Source organism: Syngnathoides biaculeatus, chromosome 4 (genome assembly GCF_019802595.1).
Source record: "Syngnathoides biaculeatus isolate LvHL_M chromosome 4, ASM1980259v1, whole genome shotgun sequence".
Lineage (NCBI taxonomy): Eukaryota > Metazoa > Chordata > Actinopteri > Syngnathiformes > Syngnathidae > Syngnathoides > Syngnathoides biaculeatus.
This window is the reverse complement of record NC_084643.1, coordinates 27,828,426-27,852,812: the sequence shown is the minus strand read 5'-3', so window position 1 is coordinate 27,852,812 and position 24,387 is coordinate 27,828,426. Positions and strand designations below refer to the sequence as shown.

General features: G+C 39.7%; 1 protein-coding gene across 5 annotated transcripts in view; it reads left to right on the top strand.

Annotated features, from left to right (window-relative positions):
• The first annotated feature begins 858 nt into the window (after positions 1-858).
• The window catches only part of LOC133499926 (EGF-like repeat and discoidin I-like domain-containing protein 3), a 142,336-nt gene continuing 118,807 nt past the window's right edge, over positions 859-24,387 (top strand). For 2 of the 5 annotated variants that reach the window (XM_061818358.1, XM_061818357.1), the window contains exons 1-2: positions 859-980; positions 23,847-23,920. The gene's annotated coding sequence lies outside the window, so the exon portion shown is untranslated. Of the gene's footprint in view, positions 981-3,740; positions 3,842-9,286; positions 9,299-23,846; positions 23,921-24,387 lie in introns of those variants that run through there. The other 3 variants (XM_061818359.1, XM_061818360.1, XM_061818361.1) reach the window with 3 other exon arrangements.

The window sequence follows — 24,387 nt, the reverse complement described above, 5'->3', positions numbered from 1 at the left end:
TCAGTTGTTTTCCTCCAACGTCTGACTGTACTGTGACTGGCGCTGTTCATGTGATCATTGGATAGTCTCAGATGTCAGTCAGCCAAAATGTCTATTTACTACAAGCATGTTTGTCCATGGACTGCACAGTAGGCGCTGCTGGTAAAGCGTTGGCCTCACAGTTCTGAGGTCCCGGGTTCAATCCCTGACCCGCCTCGGTGGAGTTTGCATGTTCTCCCCGTGCCTGCGTGGGTTTTTTCCAGGCACGCCGGTTACCTACCACATCCCAAAAATATGCAACATAAATTGGACACTCTAAGGCCCCGTAGCTCAGTGGTTAGAGCACTGTTTTGGTAAACCAGGGGTTGTGGGTTTGTATCCCACTGGGGCCTCCACTCCCTGAGAAGGGTTGCGTCAGGAAGGGTATCCGGCGTAAAAATTGTGCCAAACATATATGTGCGTTCATCTGAGATGACACGCTGTGGCGACCCTGAAAGGGACAAGCCGAAAGAAACTCACTTTTAATTGGACACTCAAAATTGCCCCTAGGTGTGATTGTGAATGTGGCTGTTTGTCTCTATGTGCCCTGCGATTGGCTGGCACCCAGATCAAGGTGTACCCCGCCTCCTGCCCGTTGACAGCTGGGATAGGCTTCAGCATCCCCGCAACCTTTGTGAGGATAAGCGGCTAAGATAATGGATGGATGTTTGTCCATCTATTTATTCCAGCAAAGTACTGTATATGACAGGGAGAATAATCAAAAGCTCTTCCACTTGATGGCAGAAGGTACAATTAAGTTGTGTAGCCACCTGTTGCCGTCCATCCAATGTCAACACCACTTATCCTGGTTAGGGTCGCTGGATCCTATCCCAGCTGACTCTGGCAACCACACCTTGAACTAATTGCCCATCAGTCGCGGGGTGCATACAGATTCGACAACCATTCACACTCACACCATTCCCTAGTGGAAACTGAACTCACGCTGCCAGCTCCAAAGTCAGGTAAGTGTACCACTACACCATCAATGTCATGTTGGCATTCACGCATTACAACGCCAACTTATATTCTTCCAAATAGCCCATTTTGACCAAGAAAACTAAATACATTGAACCATTTCAGTGTATACTGGATACTGAATCTCACCATTTTGTTTGGTGGTCTCCAATGACATTTTTTAATCATGCTCCTGGGCTGATGCAGAAAAGATTGAAATATAAAGATAAAACAACTGCTTCCACTGCAAAAGTCGAAGAGCACTATCATTTATCATTCAGTGAATGTATTGGACTACGTCATACAGTCCTGAATTTGCTTTTTCCATTCTTTGCCTGTGAGATCTTGAGCAATTTCATGAATGGCTGGCTTGGAACATATGTTTTGCCTGAGGGGATTGGGTTACTGGAAGCACTGCTACTGTATGTCTACAGTACTGTAAGTAAGACCTCTAAAATGTGGGTGAAACTCTGTGTTTGTGTGTGTGTGTGTGTGTGTGTGTGTTTGTGTGGTACAACACACTCCCAACTCATGTTGCATGTTCTCCCCGTGCCTGCGTTGGATTTCTCCATGCACTCTAGTTTCCTGCCACATTCCCAAAACATGCATTAATTGGAGACTCCAAATTGCCCCTAGGTGTGATTGTGATTGGTTGTTTCTATGTGCCCTGTGATTGGCTGGCAGCCGGTTCAGGGTGTACCACACGTCTCCCCGGAAGATAAGTAGCATAGGTTGTCTTGTGAGGATAAGTGGCTCAGAAAATGGATAGAAAAAAACTAAAGTGTGAAGAATCTCACCTCTGCTGTGCCATAGACTTAGTTCACTCCATAACACGCAAGAAATATCCACTCTTTACACCATTACATTACCCCATCAGTATTCTCTGGCTTATATTCAGGTTTTTTCTCTCTTTTGTGTCATGCTGGAGTTAACTAAAAAGCTTGAAATAAATTAAACAATTAACACTAGACAACTTTAAGTATTCATCCTTGTTTGCTGGTGTTTACAATATTATAAAATTACCAATAGAAAAGAAAAGATACCACACTGTTTTTTTTTCGACTTTCTTATTTTACAATGAGACATCTGATGTAGTCCTAATGAATAATGCCTTATTGTCTCAGAAACTAAGCCCTTAAGACAATGAATATGTTTCATACATATGTGACTAACTGTGAGAAAGAATCATTACTGTGCTCTAATTAATTGTATCACAGCTCTGCCCAAAAATCATCTCCAGTTAGAACAACCAAGTCTGTGGGGAAAGGTGCTGAGATTGTGCATAAATTAGTACAGTACATTATACAGATAAGCCTCTCCATTTCTCTCAATAACATGACCTATTTTTTGTACCTGGGGGATTTGCATCATCTTGAACGCAGACTCCCAATGTCATATTTCAACATCCGTGTGAAGAAACATACGGTGGCAGAAGCAAATGGAGAAAACAAGTTAAAAGGCAGGTCAGCAGCAATCCAAATCTGTCTGGTAAGGTATCATTAGCGACCTTAGAAGATTCTGTGCATTAGACGGAATGTTTGAGTGATTATCTGGGTGTGTGATATGCTTGTCTCACACACTAAAGGGGCTTCAAGATACACGTTTATCTGGAAATGAGTTATAACAAAATTAGATGGTGCTTGGTAATCACATTTGGGGCTTGATTTTGTGTGATGCGCACAAATCCAGCAGTGGGCTTGACATAACACCGTGAGGAGACATCTCAAACTGGGTTTTGGTAATTCCGTGGCCCCGGCGTATCCACAGACATTTAAAATGGATGTCTGTGTTGGGAGTCACTGATGGTGTAGTGGTACTTACGCATACCTTTGGTGTGGGCAGCATGGGATCGATTCCTGCTCAGTGATGGTGTTGATGTCTCTCCTGTCACTGACTGTTGACCAGTTCAGGATGTAGTCCCTCTTTTGCCTGAGGCTAGCTGGAATAGGCTCCTGTCCTCTCTTGTGACCTTTGTGAGGATAAGTGGGTTGGATAATGGATGGATGTTATTTGTTTGAATATTTTTGATAGAGGGGTGAACATTACATTACATTGGCTCTGATGACAATCAACAATTGAACCTTGATACTTTTATGCCCTCAAAAACAGATTTTCAACAGGACGGTGGAGTGTGTGGTCGGTGGTGGGGGTGATTACACTCTTGTGCCCACGAACAAACTGATTGTCAAGAGGGGATGGATACTCTTCTACACCTGCTTATATAGTCCATGGCCCTGATATAATACAAATCTGCATTAAATCAACCATACAAACTTCTTCTTTTTCTTTCGGCTCGTCCCATCAGGGGTCGCCACGGCGTGTCATCTTTTTCCATCTAAGCCTATCTCGTGCATCTTCCTCTCTAACACACACTGTCCAAAAACACATTCAATGGTGGGTGAAACAAAACACTCCTACAGTATGCCTTGCCCAAGCATGGTTCAACCCTGGTCACTTTTCGCATAAAGGGCTTTGGTTTAGTCCTTTACTGGTTTGCCATTGGACCAAGGAACATGTGTGTGCCTCTAAGACAAAGAAACCTTGTTAGTCCACTTCATATGAATATTAATTTATTAATAAATGGTGACATCACTGAGAGGAACATTATTCTAAATTATACACTAAATAAATTCCTGTTCGTGTGACTTTAATCAAGCGCATGCTTTAGTTTAGGCTTAGCACATGCAATATCCGAGCAGATGCTTTAGCATAGCACATGCTTTGAGGACTTTTCATGGAGCAATTACTTTTCTTGATGTTCGCCACAGAGCATCACGCAAGGACGACAGCACCCTGATGCAATCTGGCCCATATTGAAAGCACTTCCATAGCAGCCCACCATGAAGTGAAAGGGAGACTTTTCCTACAGGTTTGTCTACTGCTTTTAGCACTTAGAAATCACTCCACCACTCCCTCTCCTACTGCATGCGCCTTCTGACGTCACAGTGACAGTGCAATGCACGTTCAAGTTGAAAAATGGCCAGCTTAAAGGTGCTTTGCGGCAAACGATCACTACAGTGAATTGTCATGGACTGTACGTCTTTGTTGTTCTGCTTGTCCGTCGTGCTTGGTCACAAACTGCAAACAACTGTGATTTTACTCCCTATTTACTCATGGTATTTTTTTCTTTGGGGACAGGCCACCACAAAATTTGAAGTCAAGGCAGCTGCTGCATTGATTGTTAATAGTGTCTTTTCTTGCCAGGCCACCTCTCTGCCATTGTACTGAAAAGAAGAACTTCAAAATAAAAGCTTTATATATTACTGCATTGGACATTAATGATATTTTAGGCTTTTACTTTGAATTTGACACTTCAGTGCAGTACCAAATCTTAATGAAGCCTTGACCATGTGTTCGTCAGCTGATGGCTGGCTGACTATGTTGCAGGCGCTGCTGCAAATGAAGAATTTTTCATATAAAACAGTGTACAGATTTTAAATGGAAAAAAAAAATGCCAGCATGAGGTTTTTTTAATTGTGATTAAAATTTGAATAATTGTGCTGCCCTAACATGTACAAAGAGATCCTGCAGCATTGGATTTTTTTTCATTTAGCACAAGAAGTCACAACAACACACATGGTCACAATGCCCTGAGCATCTCAATGTTCCTTCCTGGCCAAGGAGAACATTGTGACATTGGTCCTAGAACTTTTCTGACACAACTCATAGTTTGCACGTTTTATAATCCCATTAATATTTAACAGAGCTACTTTATGTCAAGTCTTTGAATGAAGACTCTTTTAATTTTACATCTTTTTAAACTGCTCATTGCTGCGAATAATTTTGCATTTATATATGGACAGCAATTGTTCATGCTTTATGGAGATTTCACTCTAGTTCTCTAGTTGTTCTTGGATTAATATTTTCTTTTCGATGAATGCAGGCATATAGTAGAGTACCATTTCTTATTTTTTTCCACAGTCGTGGTGTGGCAGGCTTTCCCAATGGTATACTGTAGTTAGAGACCAAGTATCATTCCAGTCATCGGCCCCACATTTTACAATTCCCTTTACCTACATGTTGCTTTGCAAAAGTAACAAATTTCTTGGGTAGGCACTCTGGAGACACAGGTAGAGTAACCGAGCCATTATTATTATTATATTATTATTATTATTATTATATCATTATTACTCTCTACTGAGTCATTATGGCTTAGGCCATTTTATTAGGAGCAAATAGATGCTGTTTCTGGGGTCACACAAGACAATTGATTGGAATCACAAAGGGAGCAAAATCAGGAATGGCTGAACAATAAGCAGAACATGCATAGAAGGCAGTTCAGACACAAGAGCTAACGGAGAAGGTTTTTTTCTTTCTCCATACTCTTAAGAGAAGAAAAATCCACCCCCTTTACAATAATTAAATAAGACCACTGTTCCAAATTCACTCTCCTGATTTGTCGGTACGGTAGCTCAAAGTAAGTAAGTAAGTAAAGACTGTAACTGGAAATGATTCCTATCATCTCTGTTCACATCAAGAAAGTATTTCGTTTTGGCACTCTTATTTTCACTCGTCCTAACCATCCTCTTGGAGTGATTATTGTTGGAAGGTACTCAGGTAAACAACAACTTCACTTACTGTTGGTTATTTGTGACTATACTAGTAGGTCTCCTGAAGCCAAGAAATTGGTGACAGCTGGACAAATAGCTACAGCTATGCTTTATTTTATTTATTTCAGATGAGTTGGGATTCATGAATGAGTGGTAATAGACCTGGGTCTGAATTTTAGTCACTCGGTCTAAAAAAACTGTCATTGTTATACTGAAAAAAGTTTGTCTGCCTAATCCATTGTTTGCTTGGTTCTCCTCAAGAAACTCCTCGATCAAAAAGAAAGTTGAACAAGTTTGAATTCCACCACACTTCCATTACAGAAAAACCTTAAATTAAAGCTTATTAAAGTTGTTCTAATTAGGCTAGAAGAATATGTGGAAAGTCAATAGCTCACGGTGTCAGGCTTTGAATTCAAACAAGAACAATTGTAATCCTCCAAGTAAGGAGCGTGTCATGGGTAGACAATTGCACAACTTCAAACCAAACCGTATAGATGGAGGTCCTAAATATGCAAACAGGTGTGACCAGGCAACAGTAAGCAATAAACATGCTAATTCAGGAGAGGGTTAGTGACAATTATGTGGAACCAAAGGCAAGTCAGCAGCTTATGATATTGCGCACGCCGCTGCAGCAATCGTCACAGCAGGCATTAAACAAGGAGGTTGAGTGCTGCAGCCGCAGTTTGTATGCCTGTTTCCACCCGCAACTTATAAAATATTAAAAGTCTGTTTTGATTACAACAAGACTCACTTCTGGCATTTACATATAAAGTGTATGCCGTCAATGTAATAATACCACTGCTTAAAGGCAGGGTTATGTAATGCAGCCTTGAGTCTATGTGTCTATTTTGGAAGTCAGAAGAGAAGTTTCATATGATGTGAAAAGTTTTCAATTGAAAATAAATTACATTGTGATCCTGAATTAATCAGCCTAAACATTCTGGAAAACAGGTCATACAGAGGGAGGTTGAGGTTTATAGAATATGAGAAAAGATCTGATTACATGTATGACTTTAAACATAGTTTATAATCAGGGAAAGATAAGCCCGAAAACAAACATTTTAACTGACACAAAACTTTCATCTGTATACATTGTAATGCTACGGTGTTGTGTTTCCAATAATGCACACAATGAATAGATTAATATGCATTTTCCTCTCAGCCTCTGGTGGTTGGTACTGTAATCTTATGCTGTCAACTATTAACTGATGATTATACAGTAGATCTTTGATGGCAAATGTGTTTTCCACAATGTCAATGTCCCCTATGATCTTAGGAGATGTCATCACAAGTAGAAATTATGTTTGCTCATTTGTCAGAGGTCATAAAGCATTAGTGCTGATGCAGCTCCCACGAGCACACTAATAGTCACAATCACGTGTGACTATTACTTGTGTTGCCCTTTTTTGAAGTCACATTGTACGAGTTTCGTATTGAACAAATCTACCCATCCATCGTTTATTTTAGAAACTCATGAAAGTCACTGACTTTGGGAGAGAGGCTGTGTTCATCCAGGACTGATTGCCAGTCAATCACAGGACACATATCGACAAACAACCAAGGAATCCAGAACCACATGTGAAATCTGCTTGGTCATGTTAGTAACTATATAAAAAAAATAGCATCCTTTATTTACATTTCAATGGTATCATGAAAATCAGAGTTGTAAGAACCTGTATACTGTACCAACTACTTTTCCCCCGTGTATTTCTAGATATGTTTGAGCAAAATTATTAAATGAATAAAAGCATAAAAAAGCAAGAAAAAAAAACACAAGTGAATCTTCACATTGGAATTTACTGTAATCCGATATCCCACATAGAGATTCCTTTCGGTCACCTATGCTCATCTTAAGAGATTTTGAGTGTTCAAATATTGATTGTGAATCTCGTCATCAAAATTAAAAAAAAAAAACTCTTTTTTACAATGTAAGAACACTGTATTACATTGTATTGCAAATCTATGGTTAGGATAGTGGGACGTCAAGTCACAATAACACAGTGTTTACGTGCACCACTTTGTGTGTGCATTGTAGGACAAGCTAGCAGAATGTATATTCAAATGGGCTCGGTGAAGGCCAGTTTTTTTCTTGATGTATTGTGTCGGTGGCTTTGAGAATATAAAAAAATGAGCGTCTGTAGCTCCATGACATAAGACAAATGGGGTGTAGTAAAAAGTCAGGCATGAAATATTAATGGCAGCTGCTCGTAGAAGGTATCCTTCAACTTGGAAGATTCATGGTCGGACAGAGAGTTGCAAACACTAACACATCAAGTAACAATGGTTGCTTGTGTGTTTTATTGTTAGAACAAAACAATTGTCATACTTTATGACCATTAAGTAACAATGGTTGATATAAGGCAGCATGGTGAGGCAGAGGTAGAGCAGTGGCCTCACAGTTCTGAGGACCGACATTCAAATCCCCACCCCACCTGTATGGCGTTTGCATGTTCTCTCCGTACCTGCTTGGGTTTTGTCCGTGCGCTCCAGTTTCCTCCCAGAAAAATAATCAGGATTAATAGCAGACTCTAAATTGCCCCTAGGTGTGATTTTGAGTGCGACTGTTGTTTGTCCCTATGTGCCCTGCGATTGGCTGCCAACCAGTTCAGAGTGTATCCCGCCTCCTGCCTGATGACAGATGAGATAGGCTCAAGCACCCCTGCGACTCTCGTGAGGATAAGTGGCTAAGGAAAATGGATGGATGTTTCTGTAAGGCCCTGTGCATGTGCTTTTCTGGACTGGAGTGGCAGTTCAAAGTTGAAATGGTGGCAGGTGTGTGTCGACGCAGATATATTATTTTTTTATTCTTCATGAAAGAAAGCACTATGATTAAAATACCAAATACTAATATTTTAAAAGTCTTATTCAGGACCTCATAAATTCTACGAATGAACTAAAAGTCTCTGTCAGCAACACGGAACAAAAAAAAAAAAAGTAATTGTAGCAACAAATGTTGAATAGGAAGTATCAAGATTATTTGGGCAAACTAAGAAAAAATTAGTATGATTTTTAAAATTTCCAATCACCGCATTTGCAGCTGACACTCAGACACTACATGTTATGTAAAAGGTACTTACAGAGCAAAGCCTTATTAAAAAAAATATTCTGAAGCAAGAGGTGTCTGTGGAGCCTTTACATGCATGCATTTTTAAATAAAACATAAAACAACAGCTTGACACATTTAAAAAAAAAAGGGGGGCTTCTCTTTATTCTCTTCTTACTGCACATGTAGCACATTTTTCTGCCATTATGCACATACCTGCAATACTATAGACTATATTTAGCTTTGAATCTTCTACAGTCAACAATATAGTAATAATAAGTCTTTCCTTGCCACTGGGCAGGATTTACTGCCTCTTTAAATTGATAAAGAGCTATTGAAAGGCCGACTCCATCTGTAGTCATCAGACAAGGAGAGTCGTCATTTACCACCATAGAAATATAATTGAACTGATGGTATTTTGGATGACTGGTTAGAACATCTGCCTCACAGTTCTGAGGACTGGGGTTCAAATCCCAGCCCCGCCTGTGTGGGGTTTGCATTTTCTCCCTTTGCCTGCATGGGTTTCCTCTGTGTACTCGGGTTTCCTCCCACATCCTAAAAACAAGTGTGATACGTTGATATATTGCTCAGAGTTGTGAATGTGAGATTAAATGGTTGTGTTTTTTATGTGCCCTTCAGTTGGCTGACATCAAGTTCAGGGTGTACCCTGCCTCTTGCCCGAAGATAGCTGGGATAGGCTCCAGCAGTCCCGCGACCCTGTTGAGGAGAAACGGTACAGAAAATGGATGGATGGATAAATTGAATTGCAAATGGGAGGGTGTGTTGAATAGAGTGTCTCTCCATAGTGCCCTTGGTAACAGTAAGGTCACATATATTAAAAATGTTAGCCATATATTTATGTATATATACTGTATATACCGTTGGTCTCACAGTTCTGAGGTCCTGGGTTCAATCCCTGACCCGCCTCTGTGGAGTTTGCATGTTCTTCCTGTGCCTGCATGGGTTTTCTCCGGGCACTCTCCCGAGTTTCCTCCCACATCCCAAAATCGTGCAACATTAATTGGACACTCTAAATTGTCACCATTAGCAACAAGTTTAGGGTGTACCCTGCCCCCTGCCCGTTGGCTGCTGGGATAGGCTCCAGCACTCTGTGATTCATCTAGAAGTTCTGCATTTTTTGCATTTGTGCTTACTCAACAAACATAGAACTTCCTTAGACTCAGTGTACCCAGAAAAAAAGAACACCATTTCATAAAATGTGAAACACTTGTCTCTTCCCCCAGTTATATAGGGCATTGAAAGATATATAAATTTGTAAAAACTGTTCCCATCAAAAACCAAAAAAAAAAATCCTTTCCTACACCTCTGACATGATAAACTTAATCTCTGCCATCGGGAAATTTCCTTCTTTAATTTTTGACGTGATCTATCACATCTTCAAACCTCGACACCGATCTGGTTTTGATGCATCTATGAGATGTCTTTAGATTGGGAACATAGGTTGTAGTTTATGTAGATTGCAGATCATGTACATGAGACTGTCAATTAAAATTAATTCTGATTCACTAACATATGTACAGTGGTAAAAATTGTGTCCCTTCCAATGAATCTGACAATGATTTTGCATGTACATTTAACTTCTCCTCATAATAAAAACATTTCTATGCTTAGTAAAATTCAAACGCAATCAGGTATACTTGTAACCTATGACTGCATTCAGCAATGCTGGTCATAGTACTTCCTCCCACCTCTGGTATTTGGCAAGTCTGTGAGAAAACCTTAGCAGTATTTGACAAAGCAGTGGTTAGAATTTAAAATCTATATTGATAAATATACTGTAAATATGAATACATATATCAATATAAATTACAGTACTGTTTATATTTACTGGTCTTAAAGGAAGACTTTGTCGAGACAATTAGGAATGGGAGCACACATTAAAAGATAGTAGATGAGGGTTCAGTGTTTCTTTTAATGCCAGAGTTATCCGCAGATTTTACCGAGAAACATCTCTAAGTTGGAAAAGTATTATCAAAATTCCTCTCTCGCTCAGACATTCCAATGATCCCGGCTGGAAAACTGACAGCCAATCAGCGTTTGCCACGCCTGCAGTGCTTCCTGTTCTGACCCACCATTGCTCGCTGATACGTTTCACCGAACACAGAATGTCCACTATCTGGCATTTTGTGGACGATTTTTATGAAAAATAATTACAAACAAACAAAACAAAAATAGCATGATGTACAATGTTCAAGCCTGTGCACTTGAGCCCGAATACACACATCCAACACTTGATGCGTTATAGAGGGGGCGTGGCACTAACGATGGACAATAACAGTCCTATTATATGGACCACGGAGATTTGATGCTTTTCTGAGGAGTTGGTTTTGATATAGAGATTGTACAGCAAGCGGGGCCAGACTTTTTTTCCCCCAAAATTGTGCTTTTCAAGCAGTCGGCCTCTTACGAACGACCGGTGGTAGGGGGATGTACACGCGGATCACCGTAAATAGTAACCAGGAAGCGTTGTGTGCCCAGAGTCAACAAAGCGAGTGTAATAGTGAGTTGATGCTCCGTGATATTACTACTCCCGCCATTGAGCAAGCAAAACAAAAATAACAATGTACAATGTTCAAGCGTTTGAGCCAGAATGCACACAGGCGGAAGTCGAAGTGTCAGGACGAGCGTGATGTTGACAACAATAATAACAGTTCCATTATATGGACCGCGGAGATTTGATGCTTTTGTGAGGAGTTGGTTTCAATGTAGAGATTATACAAGCAGGCGTGGCGAGACTTTTTTTCTTTTCCTTCCCCAAATTGTACTTTTCAAGCACTCTGTGTCTCGCGTTCAACTAGCGGCGGGGATGGAGGGAGGAGGGGGGTATGCATGTGCGCATTGTCGTAAATAGTAACCGGGAAGTTGTGTGCTTACACGTATATATCTATCCATCCATTTAAATTGTACTTTTCAAGCACTCTGTTTCTCGCGTTCGACCAGCAGCGGGGATGGGGGGTTTTGCATGTGCGCATCGCCGTGAATACTAACCGGGAAGTGTTATGTGTTTACACGTATATATCCATCCATCCATTTCCTATACGATAGTCCCAGAAATCCTGGATCATATCCCAGCTGTCAACGCGCAGGAGGCAAGTTTACACACATGCAGACATGAGGAGAACATGCAAACTCCACACACGGATGTCCGGGATTGAACACCTGCACCACCCTCATAACGTATGTTGTTGCTTATACAGTATTAGCACGAGACACTATAACTCAGCAGCTAATAACCAGTAATGATTAGATGGGTGCAAATTTCCCCTGCTGGTGAACGAGCCTCAACTGTGACAGCCACAGCTGTCCTGTTAGGTTAACCCCATGGGAAGTTAACGAAGTAGAAATTTGGGTGCATTTTCTCAGATTTTGTGCACAACATGTAGGCATCTTGGCTTTGCTAGAACGAATGGTCTGTAATGCTAACAGTGATGAAAGTCCTCCGGATTTTCCCGGAATTCCGGATTTTTACATTTTCATGAACATTGCTCCGGAAAATGTTGGAAAAATTGCCTAAATTTAATCCGGATATTAGTTGACAACATTGACCAAACGTGTTTGAGTCCGTTGTTTTGCTTTCACGAGCGTAGGCATGTTGAGGCACTAACACTAGTAACAGTAATGCCCCTCCCCTCGCATTCTCTCAAGATGTCGCTTATTTTGTGTGGTCTTGACATTAATTTACGTGTTTATTTCATAAACGTTGTTAACTAAACAAGCCTGCTCCAAAAGAACCAGTATTCACCCGGAAACGGGAAATGCAAGTTAACCGTACTGAACATGTACGGAGCATGTACGAAAGCGCATGTTCAGAACTGGTTCACGAAATGCAAGCGCATTTACGTCGAAAGTCATCAACATCATGAGGCATGTAAAAGGAGATTCAGTTACACCAGGGGTGCTCATTGCGTCGATCGTGAGCCAGTGTGATGGTGTTAAAAAAAAAAAAAAAAAACAACAATATTAGACTATCATCCACCTCTTTGCTTGATTCAGGTGTGGCCAATTTGTCGAGCGCATGGACATAAAGGCGCGTTCTACCAAGCCGACCTCCTATTTACGGCAGTCCTGTGGTGCGTGCCCTCTTCCCCGCAACAATACTTGACAATTGCCGACAGGAATGTTTGTTCCAATGTATCGCTAGCTTGTTGCCACTAACGCCAATTATGTTGAAGTAAACTTTCAGTATTTTCAAAACATTACGAGTATTGAGCGTTCATGTTTATTCCTTGACCAGCCAGTGCATTTAACTTTTATTCAGATAAAGTTTGTCAGATCAAGAATTTTTATTGATGAAAAATTTTAAATACCATTTTATATCATGTTCTACTAATATCAGTTGAAATTGGAAATGATCATTTCTGCGTTTGAAGTTTTAGTTTTCTATTTTAGTTATGTATTTGTTTGTTTCATTTTTTATTTACAGTTATGTTATATTAATCCAGTAAGTTATTTTAAGGCCATTCCTAATCACACCCGCAACTTTATCTGTGAGCATGACTGACCATACCTGTACATTTTTGAAATGTGAGTGGCTGTGTGTGTGTGTGTGTATGTAAGTATGTATATATATATATATATATATATATTAAATGCAACTGCTTATACTATTAGTATTACTAGATCTATATCTAAGATAGTCCAATGTATCAGTACAACGCGACGTAACAAGTTTGAGACTTAAACGTTAATAGAGATCAGAAATTCTAGGAAATATTTTCGTGTATATTCTATACTATAATATGTATAATCTGGGGAAAAGGACATTTTTAGATGTCTTTTTACGAAATAGTTCACTTCATTCATTTGTCTTGAGATAAAATGGCATATTTTAAGCAAATCTTCATGACAAATGTGATTTTGTGCCATCCAGTGATACGGGAATGGGGGGCAAAAAAATCTGGGCTTGGCGTTTGGGGAACTTCTGCCCAATTTTTTTTTAGGTCAGGACTTGGAAATTTGACTTTCAATTTTTGTCAGAATTTTGTTCACAGATATCACTAGAATGCACCACAGCCATCCATTTTTTTCAAAGATTTACCGGGGTGGCATGCCCCCGGACCCGCCTAGTGCTCGCATTTGTATTTTCAGGAATTTTCACAAAACTCCACTTTAATCTCTATGTTAAGCACCAGAGACGTGAGGGGCGGAGTCAAGGATGTTTCTTTCGCGTTTGGCTCTGATACTTGGCACATATCCATATTTTGCTTGGATGTCAAATGTTCTTTATTTTCAATTTTTATTTTCAACTGATATCCAAAATATATGTAATAATAATATTAATTCACATTGGAGGGTTTATTGTACATATGAATTTGAGGGAGAGTCTTCCTTTAAGTTCAAGGAGTTGATGGATCTAGGGAAAAAGCTGTCTTTGAGTCAGCTTGTCTGTTTTTGTGGGACGTGTAACGTGTGTATCCAATAACTGAACACCTGAGGGGATCGCATATAAGTTTGTAAACGTGGAAAAACACAGATCCTAAAAAGTGAAAACCTAAGCCATATATTTCAATTTTGATACACTAGGGAACTTGTCCAGTGCATGGTGTTATTTGATGCATTTCTAAATGCTCATATTATGATCCTTCATTGAGCATTAAATGATGCATGTCGCCCTGAAGAGATCAGATTATTAGTTGAAATTAAAACTGCTTTCTACTCAAAAAGCTATAAATGAGGATCCAGTTGTACCATTTAAAGGTGTCATTTTGAAGTCTAATAGAACTGCCTCTTTCAGTTGGCAAGATACTGTAATTCCCCTGAAACATACTTGTATGAGCACTAACCCTCAGGAAGCTCTTTCAAATGAAGCGCCCTTTCTTCTGTATCCAACACATGAAGCATCTTCCCATGCGATATCTGGGAACCTTACAACACGATGAAGACACAGTCATTTGCATATCCCACATCTCCTATTTGCATGACTTCCATTCATCATTAAAGAGAACCTCTCCATTTTAAATAGGTGAGTGATTTTAATCAAGCGTAGATCCGACAGAAGTCAGAAATAAGGGACTGTATTCTCTTGTCTGCAAGTTGAAGGCCTGCGTGCAGTGTAAATATTGCGTGCAGATAAAGTGTGATCGTAGGCAGAAAAGCCAAAGCAGCTTTCTGAGGCTCAGCACTTGGACTTTACCTGATGTGCTGCATTTTACATTATACTGTTAGAGTGGGACATGAAGATAAGAAACATTTGCAAGTGACAAGGTTGGTTTCACTCAGCTCGGTTAATCATTACTGTCACGGCCCATCGGAACGGGAGTAGGACCCAAATGCAGGACTCAGACAATGCGAGGTAGTTCAGGGAGAAACGTTTATTATATGCCGAGGTCGGTGATCGAGCAGGCAGTCAGATGCAGCAGCGGTAGTTAGGACGTCGGACGAAGAGAGCAGGTGAGCGGGCAGGCAGGAGTCGGTACACAGGGGAACGATCAAATCAGGCAGAAGTATCAAAGGAGTCAGGCTTACAAGGTTGGTCGGAGAACAGGCGAAGGTCGGTACACACGGGTTGTCGATCAGGGATACGAGAGTGCTGGAACGGGACATGAAGCTCAACGAACAGGCGGGCACCAATCGTCATCGGGGTGATGTAAATACAAAGACTAATCAGCCCGCATGAGATGCAGGTGTGCGCCTCAATCAGCGCACCCGCGCGGGCACCCACGCGGGCACCCGCACAGCTCATGCGGACACCCGCACAGCTCGTGCTGGAGCGGCAGGATCATGACAATTACGCCTCACATGCGTTGGAAAGAATGGCTATGAATCTTTAAAACAAGTTCAACAATAATAAAAAAAAATAACTAGAATCGAAATTTCCAAAGCACAGACCTCATCTCAAAAATTCCATTATTACTTGTTTTGAATCATGACATCCAAGTCTAGGTTGCAGAAAAGCCGGTTTCTCCACAGTATTTGCTGGTTTTGGTGGTAGTGGTTGCCCCACTAGACTAACATACTGTAAAAGCAAGGACTGTAACTAGGTTACTGAGTTTGTACGATTATCCAATTATAGAAGAACTTTTAATGGATTGTCCCTATAAGTGTGTGTCACCGAGCAACATTTTCTTTTGTATAAATCAGTTATCTACTGTATGTCATGCTTATTCTGGCAAACTAACATACCAACACCCCAAACAATGTATGGTTATTAAAAAGAGTAAAATATTCAAGCAGAATTTATCCAGCAGCCTAGATGCTATACTTATCAGCCACTGATATCATCGGCAATAAACCCAGCATTTGTTTTATCCTAAGTGTTTGCTTATCAAATATTGAAAAACCCGTGAATATACACTCACTGTGCACATAAAGGGGAGTTTGCAGTTTTTAACCCCAAGTCTGACCATTCACTGATATGCACGAATGCAATTCTCAAAAAAACATTCAGTTGAATGAATACTGGATTGCAGACTAATAAAATGGCACCCAGTTTCCATAGAAATAGGTCATTTCTGTTTTCAATGTCATAAGCAAAGAAAAGATTAAAACTTTCTTGTTTTTATTCATATAACGAGCTATTTATCTGTCTAACATAGGTACTTTTCAAGATTTACTTAGTCATCTCATCGCACTACACTCTACCTTTTCGTGTAATGCATGCATGTGGGGTTTCAGCATCTCACACATATACAAACTGTTTCCGTTATTTGAATACATTTTACAGCTACCATTAAATACCATTCACCTTTGAGTTGATTAGAAAATAGTCAACACAGCACTCTGTATCTTGGGTTGACAATTGTTATAGTATACTGTATGTTTTTTTATATTATATTATGTTATATTAGAAAGAGCTTTACTGCAACCAGTATCTTTTCTGATCTTACTAATAGCCATGATTGAACAAAAGCCAGAATTCGAAGTGAGGTCAATTTTCTGGAAGTCTTCAAGAACGGGAGTGATTGTATGCCGTAAAATTCCAAACCACTGCTTTCATCGTCAACATCAACATTTACATCAGTCTGGTGTTAACAAAAATGTGACGTGCTACATGATGCAATAATGATTCCTTGATGTACAATAGGCAATAATACATTTATTTGGAGTAACTACTGTATGTAGCAGGATATTACAGTGGTACTACTCACTACTACTACTTACGAATCTCTCTAGTAACGAAAGACCTCCTCGGAAAAGTATTGTCTACAGTTATGAAGGAAAATTCAGGATACGAAAGGAATAAAAATAAGTGCTGGATTCATAGCCCCACATTCCATCATCTCCCCTTGGCTATCGCGTAGCATCTTTCTGCCATCCCATTGGCTAGGCATCAATCTTTACCCACATTGCTTTTCGTTTCCTTTAGACATTCGAGCGTCCCGGAATCATATGCTAGCACTTTCACACGCTGTAACCCGCTAGTAGACATTTTTTTTTTAATTATTATAGTTTTTTTTTTTTTGCAAGTTTCTAAGTCTTCATTCACCATGGCCCCCAAGAAACAGTGGAATTAAGTGTTGTGCTTGCGTACATTTTGTAGGTATGTTTTCTCTTCGCTGTCAAACATTTGCCTCTTCTTCCATCCCCCACGATGCCTTTTGCTTGTCACTCACCCTTCTCCTTGCATAGTCACGCAACGCCAAAGGTAAACTACCATAATTTTTATGATTCTTTAAATTATGTACTTTTATGCACATTTTTGCTGGGGGGTGGGTGGTGGGCTTGGCATGGATTTGGCTATTTACATGTAAAATGTGCCTCTACTTATGAAAAACGACATCCGGAACTAATTAATTTTGTAAGTAGCGGTAGTACTGTATAGTGATTTTAATTGACATCAAACACTTTCAGGATCTTTAGAAAGTGGAGTGTAGTAGACTACTGATCCAGTCTGACATCCAATACATGGACTGAGACGATATACACAACACGATTTTCTCAAGTAATTTCTACTGTATATTAAGGGTGACGGCTACACTTTGAGCTGTGTTCAATCACAACTATGACTGTCTTGCATGCCATCAGTAGTTAAAGGTGACATGGCAATTGGTTTTCCAACATCAGATGGAACTCAATTAAACATATTCAAACTAGGCACAAATGAAGAGACCGATGAAAATCACAGTTGTTCTCACGTATGTAGTAAAACATGTTTTGTCATGTGTATCTCAATTCTCTGTCAGAACTCTCCTACTAAACACTTAACTTCTGCTTTGGACCATAAATCCCCAGTTCACTTTTTAATTAATCATATGTGGACAACTTTGGATTATGATTGTAAAGTTAGGAGAGATTGACTCTCTGTTGATTTATAGTATCTTTGAACCAAGAGTGTTTGATGTCTGGAGATAAACCGAACTGAAAATGAAAATAACATTGTGAAATTGTAATTATCATATTTTATCTTGCAACACATTGGTAGAAGCTGAGAGGAAAATGAATGCACTTGTAAATATGAAGTTGTCATAGAGACCTATTTTTTGGACAAAGTCATGACTACGTCTGTGTAAAAATATCAAAACATTTAAAAATATGCTTAAAAAATACGACAAAAGACAGTAAATATGTTTGTTTCTTATAATAGTCATTTGTGATTTGTTTTCCATTAAATACAGCCTGTTTTATAATGCATATGGTAAAAAAAAGAAGAAGCAATGAAATGCTTGAAAGCAGTATGAACTAAACTGCTGCACATCAGCAGATGGCTGTGAAATTTTGGATGGGCACCCAGGCCCCTGCCTCCAGTCCAATGTCATTGAAATGCAGACAAGTGATCAAATGTAACACGATGCCACCGCTGAATCACAAACAGGCGACCTAACATTGGTCGGAGCATTTCAAACAGTCCCAACAAACCCCAACACAGTGATCAACCACAGGTCACGTTGGCGTGTGCTCAGTATTCATTTATTACGGCAGAACGGGGAATGGCTGTGCTTCCAATGTGAATTTAACGCTGTAGCATTTCTGCATGGTCCTCTGAGACACATTTTCTGTGGTGTTTGTCAACAACCCCCACATGCAAAAGCAAGATACTGCAACCCAGAGCAACAAGCACGTACACACATATGCGCACATGCACACACGTACACGCACACACACACACAAACACATTGCATGAAGATGTAACCATGGGTAAGGCAGGATCACACTCTACCTCATAGCATCATTAATTGGAACAAGTGTGTTCACATTTAATTTCGTCAAAATAAACATGAAAGTGTACTGTGTTTTGCTCAGCTTATTTGGTCCTGGTTCATTTAGCATTCACAATGGCATGTTTTGTGGTGCAAAATCCACAAAACACATGTAGACTGTTTGGGTGAAGTCCCATTCACCCTCGAGGACCCTGCCGAGAATGAAGAGCTGGTCACTGTTCTGTGGCCAGAACGAAAACCACATTGCTCCTCCTGAATCTAAGATTCAATTTACAGGGATAAACCCTCCGCTCCAGCATCCCTGAATATACTTTACCAGAGAGGTCTCGAAATGGAACACACCCTCTGGTCCCCCTTCTTAAAAAAGGGGACCACCACCCCAGTCTTCCACTCCAGAGGCACTCTCCCCGATGTCCACGCAATCTTGCAGAGCTGTGTCAATCCATGACAGCCCCCCGAGATAGAAGAGCCTGGATCAGAGAACCCCGACTCTGGTTCTTCATTGGCAGGCGTGTCAGTTTAATTGAGGTTCTGTTTAAACTATTATCCCCAGAAACTCGCAACATCCCAAGTAGAGGTCAGCAGCGTCCCATCCCCACCATACACAATTTTGATGGTGTACTGCTTCCCCCTCCTAAGACACTAGATGGCGGACCAAAATTTCCTCAAAACCGTCCAGAAGTCTTTCTCAATGGCCTCACCCACCGGGCTTCTCCCACATCTGAGGTTTTGCCCCAGCAACCACATAAGCTTCATTCCACTTGGCCAGCTGCAAGCCATCACCTGCCTCAGGACACACAGGTCAAAAAGACCCGATAGGACTCCTTTTTCTGCTTGACGGTATCCCTCGACGCTGGTGTTCACCGAATACCTTATGGCCATAGCTCCAGCTGGATGCCTCAACAATAGAGGAATGGGAGTTCAAATCCTGGTCCTGTATGTGTTTAGTTTGCATGTTCTCCCCATGCTTGTGTGGGTTTTCCCTGGGCACTCTAGTTCCATCCAACAGCCCAAAAAAACATGTATGGTAGGTTTATTGAAGACTCTAAAATTTCCCCTAGGTGAGAGAGTGAGTGCAAAAGTTTTTTTTATGTACCCGATTGCCTAGCAACCAGTTCAGTGCGTACCCCGCCTACTGCCCTAAGATAGCCGAGATAGGCTCCACGACCTATGTGAGGATAAGCAAATCAGAAAATGGATGCATGGTATTTTGGTAATTTACAATACAGAAACTTGAACATGGATGCTTCTTTATTATGAACACCAGTCACAATTCCATTCCCATTTGGCTTTGAATATACATGCGTATTGTCTGGGTTACACAAAAAAATTTCCATTTGTTTGTCACTTACACACAATAATATTTGGAACTTTATTTTTTAAATTAAAATGTTCATGTTAGTTCCCTATCATCAGTAACTGAAAAGAATATTGAATGAAACCCTTGAAGTAACATGACCGGAAGTCACAAAAGTGACAATGACCGCCTACGTTGATACTGATTAATGATTCGGTTGTAATGTGGTGACAACTGAAAAGTACATAAACCTATTGCTGATTCATCATACTGTTCTTATCAGGGAGGGAAAAAAAATATATGATTCAGTCTGCTGGTGCTCATGTTGACCACCTAGACCATTTTCAAAATGTTATTACCCTGACACTTATTATTGAAGGAAGCAGTTAAAAATTTCCAGGGTGAAAAAACCCCAAACACTTCAGGGCGAAACTAAAAGGCATCCATGAAAATCCAGGTGTCAGTGATCACTTTAACCAAAACTTTGCATAATTTTGTCCATCTTTATGTGAGGGAGGCAAGGAGGTACAGATCAATAAAAAATAAAAATACAATTCAAAATAAATGTTAAAAAAAAAATAACAGAACAGCACAAGGACTCTCCAGAATAAACACGGGAGCTGTGCAGACGTTTGCTGCATTATTTAATTAAATGCAGCAAACATTGAGATCAAGCAGGAACTTCAAGTGTGTCTGTTGCCCTTCTTGTTAATGGTAAATATCCATACTGTCTGTTAGCTGAGTACATGCTGAAAAAAAACATTATTCCTCACTTTTGGGATGTACAATAATTGGGTCCATCAGGTTGTGTATTTCACATGAAAAAAAACAAGAACCCTCCAACCATATTTCATGAAAATGGCCATAGGTAAATAGAACATGCAGGTAAATTAACTTTTTTGGTTTTTAAAGATGCCAATACAGCTATGGCTGAAGCTTTTTGTTTGTGTGGTTGCTGTTACTTGCACTCCTCCAGAGATTTACGTTCCCATGGATACGGGAGTCAGAGATACTGTTGGGGACTCGAGGGAGACCTTGCTCTTACGTAGGTTCTGTTACTGCGAGGGCCCACATTCACGATTACGGCAGTGTTCTTGGAAACCATGCTCATTTACAGCCCAAAGATGGTAATTCAAAGCCCAGCTGCTGCACATTTTTTTTCTTTGACACTTCTGAATTTGTGACTCATTGTGCTCCAAGTATTTTTAAAGTGCAGTTGCTGCAAATGAATTAACGTCACAATATAATCTTTTATTCTAGGTAATTATGCTACTCTTGACTCCTACATTATGATGCACTTGGATTTGTGTAATGTAGTACAATTTAACTGTAGTACCAAACTTGTAGGTACAGGTATGTTTGAGTGTGCTTAAATAAGTGACACTAACTGGCGACAACATTAGGCATATGATATCATATATCATTCATTTAGACATGCATAATATTTCTATCCTCTTTACTTTTTGTATTGAATATACTTATGAAGAGCCTTGTAAGTAGTACCATTCCATTTTAAACCTTGATGCGTTACATGAACACTATGTTGGAAAAGTATTCAATACACGAACCTGCCCCTGCTACATTTTTTGCACCACAATTATTGACATTGTGACGTGACCTACCTACACATGAAAACACAAGGACACTTCCTGAGCTTCAAGTGTGTACTTTGTTCAGTTTTCAATTCTTTCATCCGGTTGTGATTAAATGTCATCCGTTTTAATATACAATACCAATTAAAAAAAAAACAACTTAATGTCATGCTCTCAACCTTTATTTTGAGGGCTTTTCTTAAAATGAATCAAAACACACAAACACACACACAAACATGTTTCTTCAAATGCATGAACCTGTTGATCTTTAAAGGGTCATGAGGGGATTAGCGAAAGAGTAAAAAGGCAGAGGAATTGCACATGCCAAACGTCACCTTGATTGTACTGTAAACGTTTTTCATCCAAAAACTTGTGTTGTAAAATGTCCCCTGAGTCAAGTGGGATCAGCTTTTGCCAAACCCTTGATTAAACAATTTAAAAAAAAAAGGATGGCTGGATAAGGGAAAGTAGATTTTCTAACATCACCGTCACATCCACAAAGTTTGATAATTATACTGCAGCGTCCCAGTTACTGCAGCTACTGCAGAACTCAACAGAGCATAAAAAAATAAAAAATTAGAAGCCCGCTGGAAGACGATTCACACGTTGAAAAGTAACAACCACAAGTGTGATATTTGTTAAAGATAGTGATGAATAAAAAGTGTAAATCTTTCCTGTCGTTGCCTGTTATGAGCACAGTTAGCTGCTCATCATCCATGTGAATTCTTTCAATATTCCAGGGAGGGTGTTTAAATATTAGTTCTATGTCACCATGGCTAAGAATAGACTGAAACACACATTGACAGCCATCATATTCTATTCTGACTGTGTGCAAGTTGAAGAATCCACGGGGAGAATTTATCATCAATGGCAATATATTGATCCCAGCCAAAGAAACAATGAGACTGTCATGTCAGTGAGCACATTAACTTTGCTTAACCTATTGATTGGTTAATAGTTTTGCCTAGGCCTTTAACAATGAAAAAGGGATTTACCTTGACTGGTTATATCCTCCTGCAGTCTACCAGGTGCAATGAATATTTTGCTTGTATTACGCTCACCTATGAAGTACACCTGAAAAGTAGCCAGATTAAATTGGTTGTGCTCAGGTGATTATCCCTCACAAAAGACAACTTCTCATGGATGCTTCTCTCCAGGGAAACATGCCCAATCAATACTAGTTAAAAGGGGTGCCTGTGCATTGTACAAATACAAGGGCATTGGATTGTCCAACAAATACAAGCAATTGATTATAAATGCAATTTGAATGCTCATCTTAAAGTTTGCCAAAAAAACAAAAAAAAAAAAACAAAACACTTTTGTCACATTTGTCAAAACTGTCAATATAACCTCACCAATATAGTTAGTCAACCCACGGAGTAAAATTATCCCACGGAGCAAAACTTGTACATTTTAATTGATGTCCGAGGAAAAACAATGAATACGAGATAGATGGTATGACTGGCAAGATATCAGTCATTTTTCGTACACTCGCAGGTGCGCTCATTGCACACACCATCTCGGACTTCGGCATCTGTGGTCAAATTATGGTGAAATATTCACCTCTAAAAAATAAAAAGTGCACATTCCGCATTTACCAACAAGTGGGACAGTTGCGGAGCGAAGGGACTGTTGAGGTAAAAAGCAACTGTTAGATTTTTAATTGATTCTACATTACAAAAAGTAAAACTTTAAACCAACAACATTTAGTGTTTTAGTAACACTACATTATGAATAAATCATGCTACCAATGTCGCAGCCGTGGCTAACGTTGGCTTGCTTACTGAGCACGTTGCGTTCAAGGTAAGTGTCACCAAAATTAACGAGAATCGTTGCTTTGGTCAGAAACTTGACGAGAGGAGGGATAAAGGAAGTTGGGCTGCATTCAAATGTTGCTCGCAATTGTAGAACTCCAAAGTGTCGCTTGTTTTACCTCACAAGACAAGTTTTTAGGCTACTAACTCATTTCATATTACGCTTTGCAGCTCATGTTTATTGATCTGTTTTATGACTCCATCTGAGGTGTTGTCACGCTTACCAACTGCACAGCACGTTTAGGATAGTTAGACAAGTGATATTTATTGCTATATCCCATCACTTAATGCTCTTTTGTTACCAATGTAAGGTCAAGTTTGAAAAAAAAAAAAAACAACGACAGCAAACATTTTTACAAGCCAGTCAGTAAATAGCATATGACTGTAATTTAGTTTCTGTGCATGGAAACTCGTTTCGGATCATTTCCTTCTTTTACTCTGCTTTTTTCTGCTCTTGCAGTGACTGCCGGAGCCGTATTTCTGATATACAGTATGTAACAGTGCTTGGCAGCGGAACATTTCTTCACACAGTGAGTAAGTGGTTTAATTTCACTAGGAATGTATGACACAAAACCTGGGTAATTCAGCTTTTTCTGGTTTTAAAAACGCTGAAGGTCAGTCTTTTTCTATTTATTGTTGATTTTACAGTGCCAGAAAAAGAATGTGTGAAAGCCTTCTTTGGTCTTTTAGAATAAGTAAATGATCACAAACCTTCCCCTCTTCCTCCCATTTTCTTGGCCTTTTATCACCACCTAAAAATTCAATGTCAAATGTTTCAGATGTTGGAGTGCAATTCCAATTAAAGGACGTATTGAACCATCAGTTGACAGCAGCAATGTCAAATACGTTCCCAAATTAAATTAGACGTGACTCACTCACTATTTATACTAACTAAATTCATAATGTACAGATGTCAAAATCATCTGCGTTTTCAAGCTCGCAAACTGCATATTTTTCCACACAAAACTTCACTTTTAAAGCAGTAAAAATATTAGATAATT